Genomic DNA, 12591 nt, shown 5'->3' on the forward strand with positions numbered 1-12591 from the left:
TCTATGCCCAGCATCCACCACGCTCCCTGACAAAAGTTTGCTAGGCTGCTATATTCATTCTTTATTGAGAGTGGGAGAAATTGACAAAGTTTTAGTTATGATTTTTTGGGAGAAGGATCAGATTGTGGGGGGCTTTCCTTCCTTTTTGTACTTTTCAGTATTTCCTAAATTTTTTCAAACACACATGTAATACTTTTTAAATGGGAACCTTTAAGCATTATTTTAACAATGGATATTATGGAATAAGTGATATCCACCTCGTGGTTTGCGGTCAGTAAAAAGTCCCCTTTCACAGTGTAGTTGAATTGTAGGACAGAGGCCAACTTGTGGAAGAAAGAAAAAAACAATGCTAAATAATCCCTGTCTTCGCTGAGAAACAGGATCCTATTCTCATGCTATTTGGATTTGGAAAATCATCAAGCGGTTGGAATGACTAATTGGAGGCTACAGTCCAGAAAATATTGTACAAATTTTCCCTTAAAAATGGAAGATAGAAAGTGTTTCCTTTTCACACTGTGTCCCTTTTCAAGTGGCCTGTGCTGTTATGAAGTTCGATAACCACTTCATTTGCATGATTCAGATGCTAGAGTCACTGGATGTAATCATTTAAACTATGAGTGATGGGGCCCCGACTTCCCTAACTAGACAATAGTGCTATTTGAACTGGCAGTTAATCAGTTTAAAAGTGACTTATCGGTAACGTACAATATGACTAATTTAGCAGCTAAGCAGTTTCATTGTGATCTTGGTGTCAGTGGAATTCCTGTCACCTATCCAACAGTTAAGTCATATTGCATAATTGTTGGGTGACATCACTGGGCTGCAAGATCATTGGCTGAAGAAATGAAAAAAAAGTTTCCTGGAGTGTCAGCCTTTCCGGCATCTGAGCGAATGACTTGTACTGTGACTGCAGTGCAGCCGGAGAGCAAAGTAAAAATGCGGGTTGAAGTGGCTGGCTTTTGGTGTGTCATTGAAAATCACAGTCTGTAGATTCGCCAACACGCCTAATGATGAGGTCTCTTCCCTTTATGTGGGACTTCACGATGCCAGTCATTAAGGTATGGGGTGAGGGAGCAGAGACAATGGCACTCTCTTGTAATGAGGGCATTTCATTTTTCTGAGAACTTTACAGTCTTCTCTTTGGAGAGAACAGTTTTGAAAATGCAGCTCACCATCTGCTATACACATAGACCCTGAAAAGATGGTCAGCTGGGACCCAGTTGAAAACCTTTTATGGTTAAAAACCTGGCTTATTTCCAAGGGAACTGGTAGTTCAGGTTAATTACCACAGAATACATAAACTTTAAGTTTATTTAATTGTACAAAATGTCAAGCTTTACCACAACCCACAGAAATGCACAAAAACTGGAGCTATGGGTGATTGGAATTTATAGGACTAATGACTAATATTTATTGTTTACTGTGCATCAGCTTCATACATATGAATTTATTTCATCTTTATGAAGAAGATACTATTATCCCCAATTTACAGATGAGAGAATGGAGACTCTGGGATCATACAACTGGTAAAGAGTAGAACAAGGATCGGAAGCCAGCTAGTTCAGCACTAGAGCACACAGTCTTAACCTTTGCCCTCCACTACATCTTTTTAAATCAAAACAACAACAACAACTACTACTGCTGCTGCTGCTGCTGCTGCTGCTGCTGCGGCTGCTACTACTACTACTTCCACCTACTGAATACCTTTCATGTGACAGGCACTGTACTGTAACCATTGTATCCTCTCATCAGCTCTGTGAGATACTGGCTGCACTATTATCCCCATTGATAGATTCGGAAAGTGAATCACAGAAAGTAAGTTATACAGAGAGTAGGTAATTAAAAAAGGATTCAAACCCAGACAATCCAGACCCAGACTCCATGCTTTTAACCACCATGCAAGACAAGACTGCTTTTCATAGTTACTATTTATCATCTACTGATATGTAATCTTTATAATAATCCTGTGATACCTGTGATCCACAAAAATATCTGCACTATAGGAATTATTAACCCCAATTTATAGATGAGAAAACTGAGGCTACAGGCCATTAGGTAACCTGCCAGCTTCTAGGTAGCAAGCAGAGCCAGAAGTCTTCCATTGGACTCCACCCTCCCACACTGCAATTCTGATGCAGGGCGACCAATAGTATGTCAGGTAAAGGGCTGGGATCTCAGGAGTCACTGAGTGTGAGGAATAGTATCTTGGTCTGGGCATCCCCAAAGGATGGAACCTGCTAAAGAGATGCCAGAAAGGTCCTGAGAGTCAGCAGTGCTCTGATGAAGAGGCTTCCTTCTTTGATGCACTCTCTCCATTTGTGGATCCTGGGTGATCTCCTGAATGTGGTCAGACTCCCCTCTCTCCCTTAAATTCCTTTTCTGTTTGCCTTCTTGATATTTCCAAAACTGCACTTCCCTGCCCTCCTTTGGTTAGTACAGAAACTCGCACATGCTCAGTTCTCTTGCCTTGTAAGGGTTTCCTCCCCACCCCCAAGCCTCCTCTCCTTTCGTAGCACATATTCAGTTCTGTGGAATGTGGCCACCCATAAGCATGACACACATTTTCAGAAGGCTTTAGAAATGAATGTGATCAGCAAACTTAATTTTGTTAAAGGGGAAAGGCATCAACAAGGCACATGTGTAACCCATTACTTTTACAGTATCAATGTCCTGCCTTCAAGGGTGTAATAATTTAAAAAACCTGAAATCACAACAAAAAGCCAACAGAAACTAAAAAACAAACAAAAGATTGAAAAGGAGTTTGAGTATTGCAAAAGTATTTACCTTCAAGTTTTCAAAAGTAAAGAGTTCTTCTTAAATGTTATTCTAGTAAAGGATATCCAATGTATCTATTTGTTCATTTAAAGACTATTTATTATGGAAAAAAAGAATATTTTATTTTGGGGAAGTAGAGATTAAAATATGTATGACACATCCTGCATATACCTAAATGCTTAAAGAACAGACTCAAAGGCTAAGAGTGAAACAAATTGTAGGATAGGGTTGGTCCAATTAGGAAGTGAACTCCCTGGAGGGAATGATCAGGGAAACTTCTTGTAGGAGCAGATTCTTGGCTGGAACTAGAAGAACTAGTAGAATTAGAATAGGTTGATATAAAAGTGAAGGGAAGGACAGTCCATACAGGGAACTAGTCATACAGAAAGACAACATGAAGGTATAAGGCTGTGAATCCTTCTCAGAAGTACACAGCTAGTAAGTAATATGAGAATCTTCAATAAAAATTTGCAGAAATGGCCAGTTATTTGTTCTGCTTTTATACCAAAGATTAGGACGTAATGGAAAAGTGTGTCTCATACCAAAATTAGGAAAGGGAAAATCTTAACATTTTGATGTCTGTGAGCTGGCCATCCCTTGCACATATGAACCTCTCTTTAATGAAAATAGGAGAAGACTCAGCATTCTTTTTTTTTTTTATTAAAGATTTTATTTATTTATTCATGAGAGACACAGAAAGAGAGGCAGAGACACAGGCAGAGGGAGAAGCAGGCTCCATGCAGGGAGCCCAGTGTGGGACTCGATCCCGGGACCCCAGGGTCATGCCCTGAGCCAAAGGGAGTCTCTCAACTACTGAGCCACCCAGGGATCCCAAGACTCAGCATTCTAAACAGCTCAACACCATCCAGAAGGTGTGCTCATCTAAAACTCTTCAGTGGACAGGGAGTCTACTATTGGGTCATCTGACCTTTGTAGTGACCTCAGGTCAATCGCTCTGCCTTTCCTGATCTGAGTCCATATTCCTGAAAAATGATAATAAGATCCTTCAATTAGGAGAGTGGGTGAATAATGCATTGGGAACCTCTCTCAAGTGCTTTTTGTGGTCCTGGTCAGTGTCTTGGGAGACTATTATAGTTGAGACTGCCTTAAGATACGTAAGTTCGTTTTGGTTGTTTAATCAGTAAGTGCTTTGGGATATGGTCCAGAGGTGGTTCATTCATTCATTCATTCATTCATTCATCCATTTAGACATTGAATAAGTGCCTACTATGTTTTTCAACCCCTAAGATGGCTCCCAATGATTCCTGCCTCCTGGTATGCGTGCTCTGTATGGTGCTCTTCCACCTTACCAGGGTAGCTTTGTGTGCTGATATGTAACTTCTGAGATAGTTTATTGAAAAAAAATTGTGGCTTCTGCCTTCCTTTCTCTCTTGGATCACTTGTTCTGGAAGAAGCCAGCTGCCATGTCATGAGGACAGTCAGTGACCTATGAAGAGTCCCATGCGGTGAAACTGAGGCCTTCTGTCAACAGATGGACAAGAACTGAGGCCTTTTGTCAAGAGTTATGTGAATAAGCCATCCCCGAAGCAGATCCAACAGCCCTAGTCAAGCCTTTGGATGATTGCCGCCCTGCCTAACACCTTGATTTGGGCCTTAGGAGAACCTGAGACAGAATCCATCCTTCTACACTGCTCTTGGACTTACATATTTATTGCTTTAAGTGGCTTTAATTTTGTTTTTTTCACATTGCAATAAATAATATGTCTACCATTGGTTTGTTACTATGACGATGCTGAGAATGAACAGAGCTTGATTTGACTCTCTAGAAGCTAACAGTACCCAGAAAAGCAACAACAACAGATATACAAGCACCTATGTACAACAGAGTACAACAGATCCTACAAGGGAGATCCCTTACAAAATGCCATAGAGGCAGGAGATAACAATTAACTGCATTTGGAGAGAAAAGGGTCCCTAAAAAGACAGAAAAACAGATATTTGGAAGCTAATCTCCAAGAAAAATCAGAACTTTCCCAGTGAAGAAGAGGGAATAGCAAATGCAAAGATCCAGAAGTGAGAAACCATTGCATATCTTCTGAGAATGTGTTCTCTTAGCTATGGCCAAGGATTTCTGTGAGGATGCCTTGCTAGGAAAGATGGATTTCTTTTAAGATATGAGAAGCCCTTGATAGGGTTTAAGTAGGAGATTGACATGACCATATACCGTCTAGCTGTTTTAGATGAACTGCTATTGCAGATATCACCAGAAAGGCCTAGTCACTAGGACTTGAAGCAGGAAGAAATGGAATTCATACAGAAAACTGTTGCAGTTCTTCTCAGCAGCTATTCCTATTAGAGACTAGTGAACTTATTTTTTTTTCTCTAAGATTTTATTTATTTATTCCTGAGAAACACACAGAGAGAGGCAGAGACATAGGCAGAGGGAGAAGCAGGTTCCCCATGGGAAGCCTGATGTGGGACTCGATCCCAGGGACCCCGAGATAACGACCGGAGTTGAAGGTAGATGCTCAACCACTGAGCCACCCAGGTGTCCCTGAGACTAGTGAGCTTCTGATGTGACTATATCACTCATATCTTTTTATTGATCCTTTAATTAAGATACATATTTTTACAATAATTTTTATTTTTTGTTTTCATTGATTTACTAAAGGTTTACAAAACTAGAACAAGGAATTCCTATATACTGTTCACCCAGATTCCTCAAATGTTAACATCTTATATAACCACAGTACAATTATGAAAATGAGGACATCAACATAGCACTTTAAACTAGCCTACTATACTTAATTCAAATTTTGCCAATTTCTGATTAATATGCTTTTTTTCTGGTCCAAGATCACATTTTGTTTTTATATCTCCTTAGTCTCCTTAATCTCTTTTAATCTGGAACAACTTCTCAACCCGTCTTTGTCTTTCATGACCTTGATACTACTGAAGAGTACTACCCAGTTATTTTGTAAAATGTTCGTCAACTTGGATTTAGCTTATCTGATATTTACCCATGATTAAATTTAAGTTATGCATTTTTTGGCAAGAATACCACAGAAATGATGTTACGTGTCCTCAGTGCATCATATTGGAAGTCACCTGATATGTCTCATTGTGATGTTAATTTTGATAATTTGGTCAAGGTCACGTTTGCTAAGTTTTTCCATGTAAAGTCATTATGATTCCCTTTGTAATTAGTAAATATCTTGTAAGAAGATACTTTGAGACTATGCATGTTTTCTGTTTTCTTTTTTTAAAGATTTTATTTATTCATGAGAGACACACACACACAGGGAGAGAGAGAGAGAGAGAGAGAGAGAGGCAGAGACACAGGCAGAGGGAGAAGTCGGCTCCATGCAGGGAGCCTGACGTGGGAGTCGATCCCAAGACTCCAGGATCACGCCCTGGGCCAAAGGCAGGTGCTAAACCACAGAGCCACCCAGGGATTCCCCCTGTTTTGTTTTTTTAAATCAAACTTTTGCCCAAGAATTTTAATGCCCATTAATGCCTGAAAGAATGATTACTTTGGTGCTTGCCAGATGGTGACAGTCAAGAGATTTTGAATTGTGTTGTGTGGTCATTTTAAAACATGTACACAAGTTCTTTGATGCTCCATTTTTCAAGACACAAAGCCTAATTCTCCTCTCCTTTATTGTCTACATTTAGTGCCTCTCTTGTAAGGAACAGAATGTCAGAAGTGACTTCAAAGACCAGGTCGGAAAGGGCATTGTGATTGCCTCTTTGCTCCTCTCTTAGATCCCCCGCACGTAGAAGTTGGCCGCCATGCATGAAGACACTTGAGCGCTCTATGGTGGCTGCATTAACTTGTAAGGTGTCTGAGTGAGCTACCATAGAAGTGAATCCTCTGGCCCCAGGGAAGCCTTCAGACTGCAGCCCTGGCAAATACCTTGACTGCATCCTCGTAAGAAATCCTGAGCCTGAACCACCCAGCTAAGGCACTCCTGGATTCCTGACCTACACTGATGAGTGTGAAAGGTAATATGTATTTGTTGTTTGAAGCCACTAATTTTTGGTATAATTTGCTCCACGGCAATAGGTAATGAATTCGTGCTGGTAAGTAGAAATTAAATCATGAGGAAAATGTTAAGGAAGAGCAAACAGTAGGAAAGAAAATGTACCCCAAAGAGGGGGGAGTAGGCATGCATATTAAAATGGTAATGAGATCCTGCTTCTTCCCGGATAAGCTAAAAGTCTGATAGTACCAGGTATAAAGAATTCTCAAACACTGCTGGTCAGATTGTAAATTGGTGGTCATTTCAGAAAGCAGTTTGACATTATCTAATAAAGGTGAAGATACACATACCACCAGGTAAGTTATCAGAATCCTACTCTGAGACACACACACACACACACACACACACACACACACACACAACAGAAATAGGTGCATTTGTATGTCAGGAGACACGTACATGAAATGTTCACAGCATTATTACTCATAATATCCCGAAACTGGAAACAACCCAAGTATCCATCAACGGGAGAATGTGTAAACAAATTGTGGGACATTCATTCACTAGAATACTGTATATAAATAAAAGTATATAAATACTGTATGTAATAAAATATTGCAGCTACAAGCAATAATGTGGATAAATCTTAAGAACGATGTTGAGAGGAAGAAATCCAGCATGAAGAAATATATGTTGTATGATTCCATTTGTGGAAAGTTTAAAAACTGACAAAATTAAAGTTTTGTTTTTTTTTAGAGAGGCATACTTAGGTGATAAATCCATTAAGGAAAGCAAGAAAAGGGGCGCCTGGGTGATGTAGTTGGTTAGGCATCGGACTCTTGGTTTCAGCTCAGGTTGTGATCTCACGGTCTCTGTCTGAGGCTGAGTCCCATCAGGCTCTGCATTCAGTGCAGAGTCTCCTTAGGATTCTCTCTCTTCCTCTAACCCTCCTCCTGCCCCCCACTCTCACTTTCTCACAAATAAATAAATACATCTTAAAAAAAAAGAGAGAAAAGAAAAGCAAGCAAAGTGAATGCCATCAAAGTGAGAATAATGGTTCTTTTAGGGAGGGTTGTAGGAATTGTGGTTGGACAGGGGCCATGGGTAGGGTCTTTTGGAGGTATTTACAATATATCATTTCTATTTGTTTTTCCTTTAAAAATTCTTCCTATTGTGGTTTAACTGAAATGCAATAAAATTATTGTAATATTTTATATATGTATAATATATACATATGCAATGTAAATATAAACTGTGTTTTAGTCACATAAATATTGACTTTATGATAATTCATTAAACTATTCATTTATATTCTATGCACTGTGTATGTTATATTATATAGTTTAAAAAGTTAAGAATAGGGGAGTCTGGGTGGCTCGGTCGGTTCAGCTCAGGTCATGATCCCTGGTCATGGGATTGAGCCCCTTGTCAGGCTCCCGGTAGAGCCCTCTCCCTCTCCCTCTGCCCCCAACTGGTGCTTGCTCTGTCTCTCTAGTGCCCTGTCTCCCAAATAAATAAATTAAATATTTTTTAAAAAGTTAAAAATAGGATTTGCATACAGTCAAGGCTCTTGGGAACAGACTGGATCAAAGGTGAACATGAATTAGCAGTTAGGGTTCTGGTTAAAAAAATTAACATATGTTGGGAAATAAGAATGAAGGAAGCACACAGTAGACAAGAAGCTCTCCTCCCAGCTCATATGGGAAAACATCACTGGGTGGACCAGTGATAGATGGTGACTGCCAAGGCAGGTCTTAAACCCGGGCAGTATGCTTCATGAGCTTCTTACCCTGAGAGCAGAAAGCAAATGGGCCCTAGGGAAGGTAGGCTTGACACTAGCAAGTTTAGGAAGAAGATGAAGCCTTCAACATCTTATCCCATCTGTGTCTCTGCTTTTGCTTCACTTCTCCAACACCTTCTTCGGATCATCAGCAGCCCGTGTATTTATCCCCCTTCCTTCCTGCCATACCCATATCCGAAGTCAAGGCAGGTCTAAAGGTCAGCTTTGTTGACACTTGGTCTAGTCAGTGGTATCACACTGGTGGAAGGTATTTGAACCCTAATCTTTATCTCTGATTATGAATGGAAGGTTTTGTGTCCTTTGGTGAAATTTTTGTCACTAGTGACTGGTTGTAGGGGGTGTGTTTTGGGTGAAGTAGACCTTCCTGCCCCAGACAGCACACTGTAAGATCTGGTAGTTACACCGTGGGGAGAAGGTGTCAGGTAACTTAAAAAAAAAATCACCCCAGGTGATTCATATATGACACCCTGTATCCTGTATGACAGTCTGCCTTCTTTCCACACCCCATCCCTCACTGAGAACCACCCATTTACAGGAAGACCATTCACTAAGAAGATATAATATCTATCTATCTATCTATCCATTCATTCACTCATTCATTCAACAACTATTTCTTGAACTCTAACTATGTGTCTGGCTCTGGGCTAGCACTGATTCAGGGTTCAACAAAAACAGGCACGGGCCCTGCCTTCTTAGAATGGTTTAGTACACAAATTAATGAAACCAAGCAGGTAAATGTAAAATCACCAGTCAGGTAAGTGTTACAAATCTGGGCTTATTCATCAAGAAGAGAGCTAAATGGAAGAGGAGCTTAATAATTAGGATATAAAAAAAAATAAGTAGGATATAAGATGAGGAAATTATATGGAGGAGAATGACTAGTTATTTTAAATTGAGAAAAGACATTAAAAAGGAGGTTTGCTCTGTAACAACTAAAACTGATGAAGATCATTATTATTGATACTTAAGAATCCTGTTTATCTGCTCCAGTTATTCTCTCAAACTATCTTGAAAAATATTAGGCTGTAAAATTAATATCCCCCCCAAATCACAGGAAGTTTGCTGTAGCATAAAGAATTTAGCACCATAGCTATCATTATCAGAAAATTTGTCCTGTGCCAGGTACAGTATTATATATAAATATATATAAGGTATCTAAAAATATTATAAAGATATAAATATATTTATTATATATTGGTGATGATGTATATGTACATACATATATATCAATGGTTATATATATGATAGTGATTATATATCAGTATTAAATATATATCGGATATACATATTAGTAGAACCACACAGTACCCTATAGAAAAAAGAAATTAAGACTCAGGTTAAATAACCTGTTGAAGGTTACACAGCTAGTATATATATATTTTAATAACACTTTTTTGATACATAATTCACATAGCATAAAATTCATTCTTTTAAAGTGCACAATTGGGGCAGCCTGGGTGGCTTAGCGGTTTAGCAACTGCCTTCAGCCCCGGGTGTGATCCTGGAGACCCGGAATCGAGTCCCACATCGGGCTCCCTGCATGGTGCCTGCTTCTCCCTCTGCCTGTGTCTCTGCCTCTCTCTCTCTCTCATGAATAAATAAATAAAATCTTTAAAAATATATTAAAAAAAATAAAGTGCACAATTGGATGGTTTCTAGTATGGTTCACAGAGTTATAAATTGCTGCTAATTTCTAGATCGTTTTCATCACCCTGAAAGAAAACTGTCTGGACTTAACTTTTCTCTCGTCATTCCTCCTCCTCTTCCCAGCCCTAGTAATCACAGACTCTATTTTCTTTCTACATGGATTTGCCTATTCTGGATGTATCATATAAATGTAATCACAATATGAAGCCTTTTGTATTTGGCTTCTTAGAGTGATTCTTTTTTCTTTTTAAGGATTTTATTTTTAAATTACCTCTACGCCCAATGTGGGGCTTGAACCTACAACCCCAAAGAGTCCCGTGCTCTCTTGTCTGAGCCAACCAGGTGCCCCTAGGGTGATTTTAAAATAGCAATTCATGTTGTAGCATACATTAATTCTTCATTTCTTCTTATTTCCAAATGAGATTCCGTTACATGGGTGTATACCACATTTTACTCATCCATTTATCAATTGATGGACATTTGAGCTGTTCCCACCTTTTGGCTATCATGAAAATGCTGCTATGAACATGTGTGTACAAGTTTTGTGTGGACATAGGTTTTCATTTCTCTTGGGTATAATTTAGACATGGAATTTCTAGATCACATGGCAACTGTATCTCAACCTTTTGAGGAACTGCCAGGCTACCACTTTCCATTCCAATCAGTTGTGTATAAGGGTCCTAACTTCTCTGCACCCTCACGAGTACCTGTTATTTATTATCTGTCTTTCTGAAGATAGCTGTTCTAGTGGGTGTGAAATGGTATTTCACTGTGATTTTGGTTTGCATTTCCCTAAGGGCTAATGGTATCGAACATCTTTTTATGTGTTTATTGGCAGGAAACTATATATGATATGATTACTTTTTTAAAATGCAAGTTACCAACACTTACTAAAAGCATAAGAAGATTATGTACCAAACTGTTAGCAGTGAGTATGGCTGTTGAATAGAATCACCGGAGACGTTGACTTCTTAAATTTTACCTTCTGCATTATTAATTTTCATAGCAACAGGCATACATTCCTTTTATACTCAGAAAAACAAAGCACAGTTAATTAAGCAAACAAAGAAAAACAACAGAGACAGACCATCTCTAACCCTGGAGGCTCAGAGCATTCCCCCAGACACTGCGTTGCCTCCTTCTTGTGTCCAAAAGTGCAGGAAAGCATGGAGGAAGGGTAGTTAAATGATTTCTGAGCCATGGTTGGGAATGCATGTCCTCAGTGGTGAATTTCCAAGGCTAGCCCATTCTGCTATGGGGTAGGTATAGGCTTCTGAGGCTATCTGGTAAACTCAACTACCAAATTCAATATTGATCCTAAGGATATATGTGTTCTATTGTCAGAATGCTCAGCTTTTGAAATGCATCCTTAAAATCAGTAGAGAACTACCTAGACAAGTAAATAAAATGAATAAATACAAGAAGTTTGAGTGTGAATGTGGCATGTTATGGCAATGTGTTCAGTATTTTTAATTCTCTTTCACCATGGAACGTTTCTTTGATTTCTCACTTGCTGTTTGTGTAGCTTATGAAGGCAATTATATTTCTATTTTAGTATTGTGAGAAACAAAGTTGATAACAGAATGCATAAACCTTCAGAATGTATAATACATTCTTGTTTTCAAACAGATCAATTTTTCAGAATATGGTGAAAATAAGCAGTTCTTTTGGGAATGGAATTTTTTTCACTCCCAGACAGTTATCCTGGAGTGAATATTTATGGTCTAAATAGAATCCCCCGAAAACAGAAATGTTGTCATATTCTTATTTGTATGTAACACTTATTTATTACAAATGGCAGGAAATGCTAATTTAAAACTAACTCTTAAAAATGAGTTCAGAGAAGCTTAGTTCAGAATTAATTTATAACTTGAACACTGGGAATATTTGGGTCAATTTATTATTCACTGAGATTGTTGAAAATTTATATGATGATTATTCTGATTCCATCTCTAGGCAGAAGGTTACTCTCAGTGGAAAAAACCCAACAACATCCAAGGTTATTGAAATGCTACGCATATAAGCATCCAAGCTCCATCAGCAATTTGCATATGTATGTGTTCCCACCCCCACACACAATTCTTAAAATTACCTGGAATATTAACAAATAATATCCTTCCGTTCCACGTTAGTAATAGAGAGAGATGGTCATTTGTGAGAGTCTGTGACCATCTTGCTAATGACTAGTTTTATATCCCGACTCTACCATTCTGAGCCCACAGTGGTTTGCCCACATTCAGACAGTGAGCTAGTGACAGGCTCTGTGGAGAACAGAGCACTTCTCTGTCCACAAAATTCCAGGCACTGGGATGAACACATATGCACTGTATACTTTGAGTATTTTTATATGACTCAGTATAAATGTATACATTCATAGCTTCATGAGCGCATGTCTGTAAATATGGGGGTCTCAATAGCTTCATG

At 38.9% G+C, this 12591-nt stretch overlaps 1 long non-coding RNA gene across 2 annotated transcripts in view; it reads left to right on the plus strand.

The window, feature by feature from the left end:
* The first annotated feature begins 225 nt into the window (after positions 1-225).
* Positions 226-12591, plus strand: part of LOC144293717 (uncharacterized) — a 64810-nt gene continuing 52444 nt past the window's right edge. The window contains exons 1-2 of one of the 2 annotated variants that reach the window (XR_013360950.1): positions 226-1058; positions 6502-6741. This is a non-coding gene — a long non-coding RNA (uncharacterized LOC144293717). The remainder of the gene's footprint in view (positions 1059-6501; positions 6742-12591) is intronic. The other variant, XR_013360951.1, reaches the window with a different exon arrangement.

This window comes from Canis aureus, chromosome 22 (assembly GCF_053574225.1).
Source record: "Canis aureus isolate CA01 chromosome 22, VMU_Caureus_v.1.0, whole genome shotgun sequence".
NCBI lineage: Eukaryota > Metazoa > Chordata > Mammalia > Carnivora > Canidae > Canis > Canis aureus.